We start from the raw sequence: 12,749 nt of genomic DNA on the forward strand, positions 1-12,749 counted from the left end.
TCCCAACTCTGAGACACTTTAACCAAAATTTTTGAATCCATGTTTCAGCAAAAAGTTTGAAATGATACCAGACTGGCCCCCAAAAAAATCATACTCACAAGTTCCCCCTTTTTTTGAGTGGGCTAATTTCTAAAGCATAAATCGTAACAGCAAGAAGATCATAAATTAATGTCCAGGGCAGCCAATGTTGTTTTAACCATTACTTTTAAAATCTTTATTGGACGTATTACATGCAAACTTGATACAAAAACTTTATTAATTGCATTTGCCTTTTTCATTGTTTTTTTTACCTTTTTCCAAAAACAATTTATTTAATTACTTGATAATCATGCATAAAATTTTCAAATTTCTAATCTTTCGATTGAATGCAGCCTAACTGGAGTAAAGAAGGAGTAAAAGAAGGAGTAGAAAGATTGCTCAATTTAACTTGTTTATAATTTTTGCGATTGATACCTTTCAGCCTAATTTTAAAATTCAACAGCAGTTTTTTAGGTTTAAAATCAAAATTTTTGTAATAAGTAGAACAACAAATTTCAGCATCGTTTGCAGAGCACAATTAGTTTCACATTTTAAAAAATGTATTCCGGATTACTCTCATAGGACATCTTAATTTTAGCCAGCAATTGACACGTAAGCGGAGAGGAGAGTTAATCCGTCTCAAAAGTTTTTCCTGACTAATTTGAGGCAAGCTTCTTGGTCTATTCATAACTTTGCTGTATGAAAAAATTATCATTTAATACTTTATTTAGCGTGTGTGAAAAAAATAGAAACATTCTTTTTTCAATTGTTATTACCTTTTTAAAAGCTAACGGTATTCCACAGAGCTTAAATAGCAGTCGGAACATTTAGGGCTTGCCCTCATAGGAGCAGTCTTGTTTTACTTTATTTTCGATTTACTGAAGTATTATAGCATGTGGTTATCAAAAAAAAACATTATCGAAATAAATGTTCGAATTAACTTGACTATCTGCTGGTATTCGAAAACTTCAAACTGTGTTTTATTTCAACTTTTGTATCCTAAATTTATACTGGTTTTGAGTGGAAAGTTTCTATTACAAACAAATTTCCTCGAAAGTTTATCATTTGTTGGTGGAAATTTCTTTGAGATGATGCAGTGTTTTGGTTTACGAAATGCAGTTTACGAAAAAGAGAAATTTTCCTAGCTTGTTCAAAGCCATTTTTTTGATTGGTTTCCTCGGAAGAAAAATTTTGGAAAAAAATTGAACAAAATGGACCTTTAGCTTGAATCAACATAAAATTTGATTTTATTGGCAACAAGAGGAGCAAAGTTTTTTGATAATTTTGGAGCTTGTTTGAAGAAAAAAGTGGCCTATTATTCTACAAAGCAATTTGTAAACAGCTCTCTTAGGATTTTTTTTCATAAGATGCCCCTAATTGATAGGCTGCCATTCGTTGAAAAACTTAATGCGTCTATTTTTGCTCTTTGTTAGTATCCTGTGTTATCCTGGTGTACTATTACTAGAAAAAACTCATTCTTTTTCCCTCGATTTAATTTTTTTGCGGCAGATGCGACCCTCTCACCAACCACCAAAGGGTCCACCTTTGGTAGTATTTTATGAGCCAATTTTTGGCTGACCATCCCTATAACTTTCTTAAGGCCCCTTTTGCGCAATTATTTACTAATTTTGAAGAAGAGCGCGCGGTTTTTAAAATGTTTAGAGAGCGCGTTCGCGTAAAATCAATTTGAGCCACCTGCGAAAAAAAAACACTTTCCTCAGGGATTCGACCTCCTCGCTAACCAAAGGGTCCCCTTTAATATTATTTTTTACATCCAAATTCGGTGACCAACCCTAAAATTAGCCAAATTTTGCCAAAAGAGGGTCTTTCTTTTGTTCTGAGAGCTGGAAAAACCAATTTAGTCGACCTAAAAGAAGTTGACAATTTTATCAAAATTTTCAGGTAATTATCCGCCCCTTTTCTAATCATTTACAGGAAGTAAAACAGCACTTATAGTTTTCCGACCCGACTTTTAGACTTTAGTTTCCTATTTTTTATCGTTTTTGGTTTAGTAGTAGACCATTGTTTTTGTTTTTATCAAGCTTTCTACAAAACGAATAATAATGTAATTGCGAAGTCATTTTAAATTGGATTCGACGAATGAGAGAAGTAGCACAATAACTTTTTTCTCGCGCAAACAAAAAATTTTCTTCTTGTGGGCTAATGGCTGTGTAAGGTTTCTTTTTCATAGTCACAATAATACCTAATACCCCGATTATGAAATTAATAAAAAAAGCTCTCACAAAAAAAAAACAATGAATGGAGCTTCCTTAAGACAAACGCATATCTGGTTAGTTTTTTGATTGAAAAATCTTCAAACTTCATGCAGAAAAACCTTTCGCTCACGATGTTAGTTTAAAAACAATGTCTATCAGGTACTGTTTGTACAAAACTTGTTATCACATACATTTACATTGAACAAGTTTGCAAGTGTAGGAAAAAAAACAAGAAAGAAACTTTTTATAGAAGATATAACTCAAAACTTGAAGATTTGGATTCAAGAAAAACCATCAAAATGATAAAAGAAAATTATTCAAAATCCATAGAGGGCACCTATTGGGCCCTATTTAAAAATTTTCCATATAGTTGAAACAATGATCTGAGTTTGAGTAAGTGCGTCGATTAACCACTCCGTGCAAAACATTGAAGTTGAATTGTTTGCTGTTTCAAGATTTTAACTACTGAACTAAGGAATGATGGATGATTTGCAGTTCGTTGAAAAACTAGTTGGGCAAAATGGAGTGATTGATTTTTGCAGCCAAAATAACCAAACAAACAGATTTTCGCTTTCCTTTTTGTTGTTTCGTTTTTGTTTAATAATTGGTCATTTTAAAAAAAAATTATACAAACTTTTGCCCAACAAAAAATTGAAACAAAAGTCATTTTGTTTTTGATAAGACGATTAAAAGGAGTAGCACAAGGACTTTTTTCTCCCGGAGACTCAAATTTTATTTCTTTTTGTCGGCTATTAGGCGGATAATGATTCTTCCTTTCAAGTAACGATAATACAATGATTATGAGTTTTAAAAAGCAACAATAATAAGGATTAAAAGGAATTTCTAAGAGACAAAAAAATTTCTTATTAAAATTTTGATTAAAAATCTTCAAACAATATTGAAAAAAACTTTTCTTTTGATGTTAATTAAAAAATGTTTATCTGGTTTTTTTTGTACAAAATTTGTTGTAGCACACTTTGAAAAAAAAATTGCATTTTAAAAAAATCATCATTAAAATTTTAAGAGATTCAATTTGTAACAATAGAATTTAGATTGAAGAAAGACCATCAAATTGACTCAATCAAAATCCATAGAGGATGCTTATTGGGTCATCATCTAGCGTCATCTTTATGACTGTTTTATAAAATTGAAACAATGACCTGAAATTGAGCATGTGTGTCAATTAACCAGCCCGTGCGAAACATTGAAGCTGACATATCTGCTTTTTCAAGATTTTACTACTAAACTAAAGAATTGTGGATAATTTGCAGTTTGCTGGAAAGTTAATTGGGCAAAATTGTATTTTACTACTCAATTAAAGATTTGTGGAAGATTTGCAATTCGCTGTAAAGTTAATTAGGCAAAATTGAATATTTTTTCATTTAATTTTGCAGAAAAATCTTTCTCCCACAAAATTAGATTTAAAACCGTGTCTAACTGGTACTGTTTGTTCAGATTTTGATGTTGCATACTTTTTTAAAAAGACTTGTAAAATTAGGAGAAAAAAAAACAACATTAAACATTTTCATGGAAATTCTAGTTTAGAACCCTTGAAATTTGGATTGCAGAAAGACCATCAAATTGATAAGAAAAACTCAATAAAAATTCACAAAGTGCACCTATTGGGTTGTAAACTTGCGTAATTTTTATGAGTTGAAACCATGCTCTGAGTTTGAGTATATGTGTCGATTAACAATTCCGTGCGAAACTTTGAAGTTAAATTATTTGCTGTTTCAAGATTGTTACTACTCAACTAAAGAACGATAGATGATGTGCAGCTCGCTTAAAAATTAGCTGGGCTAACTGAGTGATTGGTTTCTACAACCAAAATAACCAAGTGAACAGCTTTTATTTTCGTTTTTTGTTTCGTTTAGTTTTTTGTTTAATATTGATTGTTTTTAAAAGTTTTTTAGATCATATTTTTTGCCCAACAGGAAAATAAATAAAATCAAAGTCATTTTGTTTTGACTAAGACAATTTAAAAGAGTAGCACAATGTCTTTTTTTTCACACAGAAACAAATTTAATTTCTTTTTGTGGGCTATTGGGTGGATAATGTTTCTTTCTCTCAGTCACAGTAATAATGCCCTGATAGTGATGTTCATAAAAAATTCAACAAAAAAAAGGAATAATTGGAGTTTCTAAAAAAAAAAAATTTTTGTTAAAGTTTTTGATTGAAAAATCTTCAACTAATTTTGAAAAAGTATATTTTATCGTCTGATGTTACTTTTCGGCAATTAACACTAAATTGTTTTTAATTTCGAAGGGGAGCGCGGCCGAAAGAACACGAACTTTTTTTGTCAAAAATGAGCCAAAAATTCCCACAACGACATTTTTTTTTACCAGTTTAATATCAAAAAATTTGCCTGCGATGCAGAGAATTTTGCCAAAATAGGGTTTTTCTTATGTTCTGGGAGCTAGAACATCAAATTGGTCCACCTAAAAACAGGTCGATAATTTTTTTCATGTTTTCTGAATATATATCCGCCTTCTTTCGAGAATTCAGAGATCTACCCCTTTCTAATCAATTACAAGGAGTGAGCTGCAACATTTAAAGTTTTTCACCACATTTTCTGGACTTTTATTTTCTTCTTTTCTTGTTTCGTTTTTTTTTGTATACTAATAGAATATTTTTAAATATTCTAGATCCTGTTTGCCACATAACGAATATTTTAAGTCATTTTATTTAGGATTTGACGAACGAGAGGAGTAGCACAATAACCTTTTTCTCACACAAACAAAAACTTACTTCTTTTTGTGGGCTAGTAGCTGGGTAATGTTTCTTCTTCTTGGTCTCAATAAAAAGCCGATTATGAAATTAATAAAATTATTCGAAAAAAAAAATGAATGGAGCTGTCTAAAGACAAATGCTTATCTGGTTAATTTTCTTGATTTAAAAATTTGCAGAAAAACCTTTCTCTCATTGTTTTAGTTTAAAAAAGAATGTTCACCTGGTACTGTCTGTAAAGAATTTGTTGTCGCATACTTTTATTTAAAACAAGTTCGCAAGTTTGAAAAAAAACAAGAAAAAAACTTTTTAAAGGAGATATAATTTAAAAACTTTAACATTTGGATTGAAGAAAGACCATCAAATTAATTTAAAAAATCATTCAAAATCCATACAAGGCACTTATTGGGCCGTAAGCTTGCGTCCTATTTAAAAGTTTTCCATATAATTGAAACAATGATCTGAGTTTGAGCAAGTGTGTCGATTAACCAATCCGTGCAAAACATTGAAGTTAACTTGTTTGCTTTTTAAGATTTGTACTATTCAACTAAAGAATGATGGATGATTTGCAATTCGCTGAAAAAATAATGAGACAAAATTGAGCGATTGATTTTTGCTACCGAAAAAAACTTTTGCTTTCTTTTTTGTTGATTCGTTTTGTTAGGGTTTCGTTTTTTAATTGACCATTTTTCAAAAATTTTTAGATCAACGAATAAATATGTAAATGCGAAGTCAATTTTTTTTTGGATTCGGCGAGCGAGAGGAGTAGCACAATAATCTTTTTCTCACACAAACACAAAAATTTACATCTTTTTGTTGGCTAATGGCTGAGTATTGTTTCTTCTTCTTGGTCTCAATAATAAGCCGATTATGAAATTAAAAAAACTATCCGAACAAAAAAATGAATGCAGCTGTCTAAAGACAAATGCTTATCTGGTTAATTTTTTTGATTTAAAAATTTTCAAGCTATATTGCAGAAAAATTTTTCTCTCTTTATGTTAGTTTAAAAAAAATGTTCACCTGGTACTGTCTGTAAAAAAATTGCAAGTGCAAGAAAAAAACAAGAAATAAATTTTTTTATAGGAGATATAATTTAAAAACATTAACATTTGGATTGAAGAAAAACCATCAAATTAATTTTAAAAAAAATTCAAAATCCATACAGGGCACTTATTGGGCCGTAAGCTTGCGTCCTATTTAAAACTTTTCCAGATAATTTAAACAATGATCTGAGTTTGAGCAATTGTGTCACTTAATCACTCCGTGCAAAACAATGAAGTTAAATTGTTCGCTTTTCGAGATTTGTACTACTCAACTAAAGAATGATGGATGTTTTGCAATTCGCTGAAAAAATAATGGGACAAAATTGAGCGATTGATTTTTGTTACCGAAACATATTTTTGCTTTTTTTTTTTTTTTTGGTTTTCGTTTAATAATTGACCATTTTTCAAAATTTTTAAGCTCATATTTTTTGCCTAACAATTAAATATGTAAATGCGAAGTCAATTTATTTTGGATTCGACGAACGAGAGGAGTAGCACATTAATATTTTTCTCACACAAACAAAAATTTACTTCTTTTTGTGGGCTAATGGCTGGGTAATGTTTCTTCTTCTTCTTAGTCTCCGTAATAAGCCCATTATGAAATTATTAAAATTATCCGAACAAAAAAAAATGAATGGAGCTGACTAAAGACAAATGCTTGTCTGGTTAATTTTTTTGATACAAAAATTTTCAAGCAATATTGCAGAAAAATTTTTCTCTCATTATGTTAGTTTAAAAAGAATGTCCACCTGGTTTTGTCTATAAAAATCTTGTTGTCGCATGATTTTATATAAAACAAGTTTGCAAGTGTAGGAAAAAAACATGAAAGAAATTTTTTATAGAAGATATAATTTAAAAACTTTAACAATTGGATTGAAGAAAGACCATCAAATTGATTTAGAAAAAATTATTCAAAATCCATACAGGGCACTTATTAGGCCGTAAGCTTGCGTCCTATTTAAAAATTTTCCAGATAATTGAAATAATGAACTGAGTTTGAGCAATTGTGTCAATTAACCACTCCGTGCAAAACATTGAAGTTAAATTGTTTGCTTTTCGAGGTTTGTACTACTCAACTAAAGAATGATGGATGTTTTGCAATTCGCTGAAAAAAAAGGGACGAAATTGAGCGATTGATTTTGCTACCGAAACATATTTTTGCTCTCTTTTTGTTGTTTTTTTTTTTAGGTTTTCGTTTAATAATTGACCATTTTCCAAAATGTCTTAGATCATATTTTTTGCCTAACGAATAAATTTGTAGTAAAAGCGAAGTCAATTTATTTTGGTTTCGACGAACGAGAGGAGTAGCACAACAACTTTTTTCTCACACAAACAAAAATTTACTTCTTTTTGTGGGCTAATGGCATGAAAGAGTTTCTTCTGCTTAGTCCTAATAATGAACTGATTATGAAATTAACAATATTATCCTAACAAAAAAAATGATTGGAGCTTTTTAAAGACAAATGCTTGTCTGGTTAATTTTCTTGATTTAAAAATTTTCAAGCTATATTGCAGAAAAATTTTTCTCTCTTTATGTTAGTTTAAAAAAAATGTTCACCTGGTACTGTCTGTAAAAAAGTTTGCAAGTGCAAAAAAAAACAAGAAAAAAATTTTTTATAGGAGATATAATTTAAAAACGTTAACATTTGGATTGAAGAAAGACCATCAAATTAATTTTAAAAAAAAATTCAAAATCCATACAGGGCACTTATTGGGCCGTAAGCTTGGGTCCAATTTAAGAGTTTTCCATATAATTGAAACAATGATCTGAGGTTGAGCAAGTGAGTCGATTAACCACTCCGTGCAAAACATTGAAGTTAAATTGTTTGCTTTTCAAGATTTGAACTACTCAACTAAAGATTGATGGATGATTGGCAATTCGCTGAAAAAATAATGGGACAAAATTGAGCGATTGATTTTTTGTTACCGAAACATATTTTTGATTTCTTTTTTGTTGTTTCGTTTTTTTTTTGGTTTTCGTTTAATAATTGACCTTTTTTCAAAATTTTTAAGATCATATTTTTTGCCTAACGATTAAATATGTAAATGCGAAGTCAATTTATTTTGGATTCGACGAACGAGATGAGTAGCACATTAATCTTTTTCGCACACAAACAAAAATTTACTTCTTTTTGTGGGCTAATGGCTGGGTAATGTTTCTTCTTCTTAGTCTCAATAATAAGTCGATTATGAAATTAATAAAATTATCCGAACAAAAAAATTAAGGGAGCTGTCTAAAGACAAATGCTTGTCTGGTTAATTTTCTTGATTTAAAAATGTTCAAACAATATTGCAGAAAAACTTTTCTCTCATTATGTTAGTTTAAAAAAGGATGTCCAGCTGGTATTGTCTGTAAATAAATGTTGTCGCATACTTTTATATAAAACAAGTTTTCAAGTGTAAGAAAAAAACAAGAAAAATTTTTACAAAAATTTTCAAGCAATATTGCAGAAAAATTTTTCTCTCATTATGTTAGTTTAAAATGAATGTCCACCTGGTTTTGTCTGTAAAACATTTGTTGTCGCATACTTTTATATAAAACAAGTTTGCAAGTGTAGGAAAAAAACATGAAAGAAATTTTTTATAGAAGATATAATTTAAAAACTTTAACAATTGGATTGAAGAAAGACCATCAAATTGATTTAGAAAAAATCATTCAAAATCCATACAGGGCACTTATTAGGCCGTAAGCTTGCGTCCTATTTAAAAATTTTCCAGATAATTGAAATAATGATCTGAGTTTGAGCAAGTGTGTCGATTAACCACTCCGTGCAAAACATTGAAGTTAAATTGTTTGCTTTTCAAGATTTGTACTACTCAACTAAAGAATGATGGATGATTTGCAATTCGCTTAAAAAATAATGGGGCAAAATTGAGCGATTGATTTCTGCAACCGAAATAACCAAGCGAACAGATTTTTGCTTTCTTTTTTGTTGTTTCGTTTTTGTTTAGGTTTTTGTTTAGTAATTGACCATTTTCTAAAATTTTTTTGATCATTTGTCTCGCCCAACGAATAATTTAAAAAATTAAAAGTCACTTTTTTTTAGATTTGACTGTTAATATGAGTAGACAATGACTTTTTCTCACACAGAAACAAGTTTTATTTCTTTTTGTGGGCTCTTAGTTGGAAAATGTTTCTTCCTCTTAGACACAATAACACCCCGATAATGATATGAATAAAAAAATAAAAAATAAAACAATAATTGGAGTTTCCGAAAAACCAAAACTTAGCTGGTTAAAATTTTTGTTGGAAAAATCCTCAATTCGTTTTGCAGAAAAATGGAACCTGATCTAAACTATATTTTATGATTGGATAAATTAAATGTTTTACCAATGTAAAGTATTTAATATTAACCAATCATGATCCATCTAACTAACAACCCACTTATTTGTAAGTGCTGAAGTTACTTGTAATTTCAGCACCAGAGAGATTTGAATTTAACTTAGAAATTAGTTGGACTCTCCCGAGCACTTCAGCAGCCGCAATAAACCAGTATACCCTAGATCTATTGAGCCTAGCAGAGACTAGTTAAACAACCTGAGACTAGATAGTATAAGAGTAAGATTAGGATCGGTATTAGACTAAGAAGTTGCACGAATCTATCCGGCCGAAAATAAGATAGCGTGACGAGCAGACGGTGTACCCTATCCGAAATTACTCTATGAGTTACACTTCGGTCATAACTCATCTGGTGCGACCATAAGTCTCGAACAAGACCTTACTAGATTAGAATTAACCAAAATTAGATTAGAAATTAGACAAAAACATTTACAAAATGTTATACGACAATAATTTAATTGAAATGTCTCTCCGACTCAATAGATCAGAGCCAATATTCCGAACCATAATAGAACTACCCGGAATTGGAAGAAGACCTCGAACCAAAGACGACATACGACAAAGTAGAAACTTGCCGTATATTTATATGATAGTTCGGCAAAAGCCAGAACAAACTTTTATATTTCGAATACTACTTGCAATGAATTTAGATTTCCATTTGCAAACATAAAACCTTGAAGTTAATCTTCAAAATCATTTCAGGCGCTAAACAAAATTAATATTATACAATAACGATTGATAAAAAGATCTAAGATCGTTTCCCTAAAACTCTGCAGTATTATACAAAACATGTTTGAAAAATATTTATTGGAAAACAAAAATAAAAATTAGTAGCATGACAATAAATGGTTAGTAATCATAAATCATCCTGTTGTTCCAGCTTCATCACCTAAAACATAACAGCAATCATAAACCCACTAACATCATCAAAACACTAAATCTTTCCTTTACACACATTTAAAACTTTATTAAAACTTAAATTCACTTAATTTTCAAACCAGATCATCAAGGCTTATCCTTGGATCTTGAATCATTTTCTACTTAATTAAAATCTCAAATTTGATCATCAAGGCTTATCCTTGGATCAAACAGAACAATTTTGTTCTCCCCCACCCACTTAATTAGTGTCTAACGACCTCAAACGTCGATTCACTACCCAACCCTTTCTAAAGACCCAAGACTAATAGAAATTTTTAAACAAAACTAATCATTCAAATTAGGATAAACAGTGAAGAACTTCGGTTATTCATCCTTCACTTGACCCCCCCTCTTACCAGACCCAGGATAAATCTTAGACTTAGTAAGTTTAAAATAGTATCTAACGAACTACTCGCGTTCTAATTATACCTGAACCTTGTGGATCGATTTACTATTCTCCAACCCTTGAACACAATCACTACCCCTAAGTAAGATTAAGTAAGTTAACACCTTAGCTTATACTAGCCACGAGAAAGTAAAAATCATTCTTCGGAATCGATATACTTTTCTCTCCAACCCTGAACAAATAGACCCAGGTTAAGCTAACCAAAAAATCGTAAGAACTAACAGTTTAAGAAAATAGAAATCATTTAACAACTTTTTGCATCCGTCATTCTAAACCTTATGTCATTTAAAAACCTAGGAAATAAACAAACAATCATTTTACACAATTGTGAAATAGATAACAAAAAATACGACCTTGTAATCACACCTCATACACAAACAGTTGGATACATTCGCACAAAACGACAAACACTAAAGAGGAAAATAATAACTAAACAAAGACAAATAACACGAAAAAGATTTTCAAAAAATCGAAACGCATTTTCAGAATCAGAAACCAACAGTTTAGACGAACTTTACAAATTAAAAGAATCAATAGATAAAAATTACCCACAACACGATCAATTATATTTTTCTGACTCAGAAACAACTTCAAATTCATCACAAAGAGGAAAAAGAAGAATAAAAAAACAGTATAAACACAAACCAGTACATCTATACAATTGGAATCAACCAATTCGACACATTAATAATTACATATTAACAGTCATCGAACGAAAAAATGAGTTCAACACACACCCCAGGTGACGAAACTCCAGATGACGATGAAATCTTTCCTTTTATAGTAGACGCAGATACTGATAGAGGACAACACATATTTTGTCAAAATTTACTCGTAAATTTATTTGAACCCGGAATCAGTCCATGTAAAACAGAGTTCCCCGATGTAAAAATCAAAAGACAAATCATAGATCACTATCTAAAAGATATATGCAACATAACACAACAGTATGGAATCTACTCCATAGAATTCACTTCCCCAAACCATAATAATAGAACATATACTATTCAAACAGACGATCTTGATTTAGAATTTTCAAAAGTTTTTTCAGAATATATAAAAAGCATCCAATATCATAACTCACAAAGAGCAAACTCCATATTCACCAATGAAGTTTTCGCAATAATATATAGTTATATTTCGATATTAGAAAACGAAATCCCACTAACAAATGTCTCACCGACAGAAACATCTAAACATTTGAAAGTACGACATGAAATTACACTACTCTCTAGTTATTTAAACATCATTAAAGAAAATTTCACGAAAGATGACGTTTCACAACATACCAAACACGATCTACAAAAAATTTTAGCATGGTTCATAATAGATTATTTCACACACAATATTGATTTAATTGCACAAGCAAGAAAAAATTTTAGACCCCAAAATTCGAACGATGATACCGCTATCACAGAACAATCAGATTATGTTTGGGACCCCGAATGGTCTCATCCCGCATTTATAAGCTTTCCACAATCAATCTCAAGTCAAGCAATAGGTACAATATCTTACATAAGAGATTATGTAAGAGTAATACCATTAACAATTGATGCAACACCATTAAACTATAATACATTTTTACCCGATACACAAAATAATAGTTTAAACTCGACAGTCATACACAACGAAAACCTCAATGGAACTAGGAATCTTACTCAACAAGATATCCAGACACCATCACACTTCATAAATGAAGAAATTGTACACACAACAACTACACAACAAAGTATTTCACCAATACGCCCAAATTTAACAACACCAAGAAATACAAATCCTTCACAAACACAGGTAACCTTACAATCAACCGTTAAACCTTCGGTTGCTCCAAAATATTCCCATATGGATTACCAAACATACAGACCCATGACAATACCATCAAAAACACGCAAAACATTCACTAAAAACAACTTTGCAGACCATAATTATAATTATACACATCCATCAAAAACAAATTATCAACCACAAAGGAATTTTAATCAATATACAAAACCTCGAAACTGGGATAACCCAACGGCCCAATATAATTCCAAAAATTTTCAACCAAATCCTCCACAGGATCGCAGTGAAAATTACCCATT

This window comes from Symsagittifera roscoffensis, chromosome 6, assembly GCF_963678635.1.
Source record: "Symsagittifera roscoffensis chromosome 6, txSymRosc1.1, whole genome shotgun sequence".
Lineage (NCBI taxonomy): Eukaryota > Metazoa > Xenacoelomorpha > Acoela > Convolutidae > Symsagittifera > Symsagittifera roscoffensis.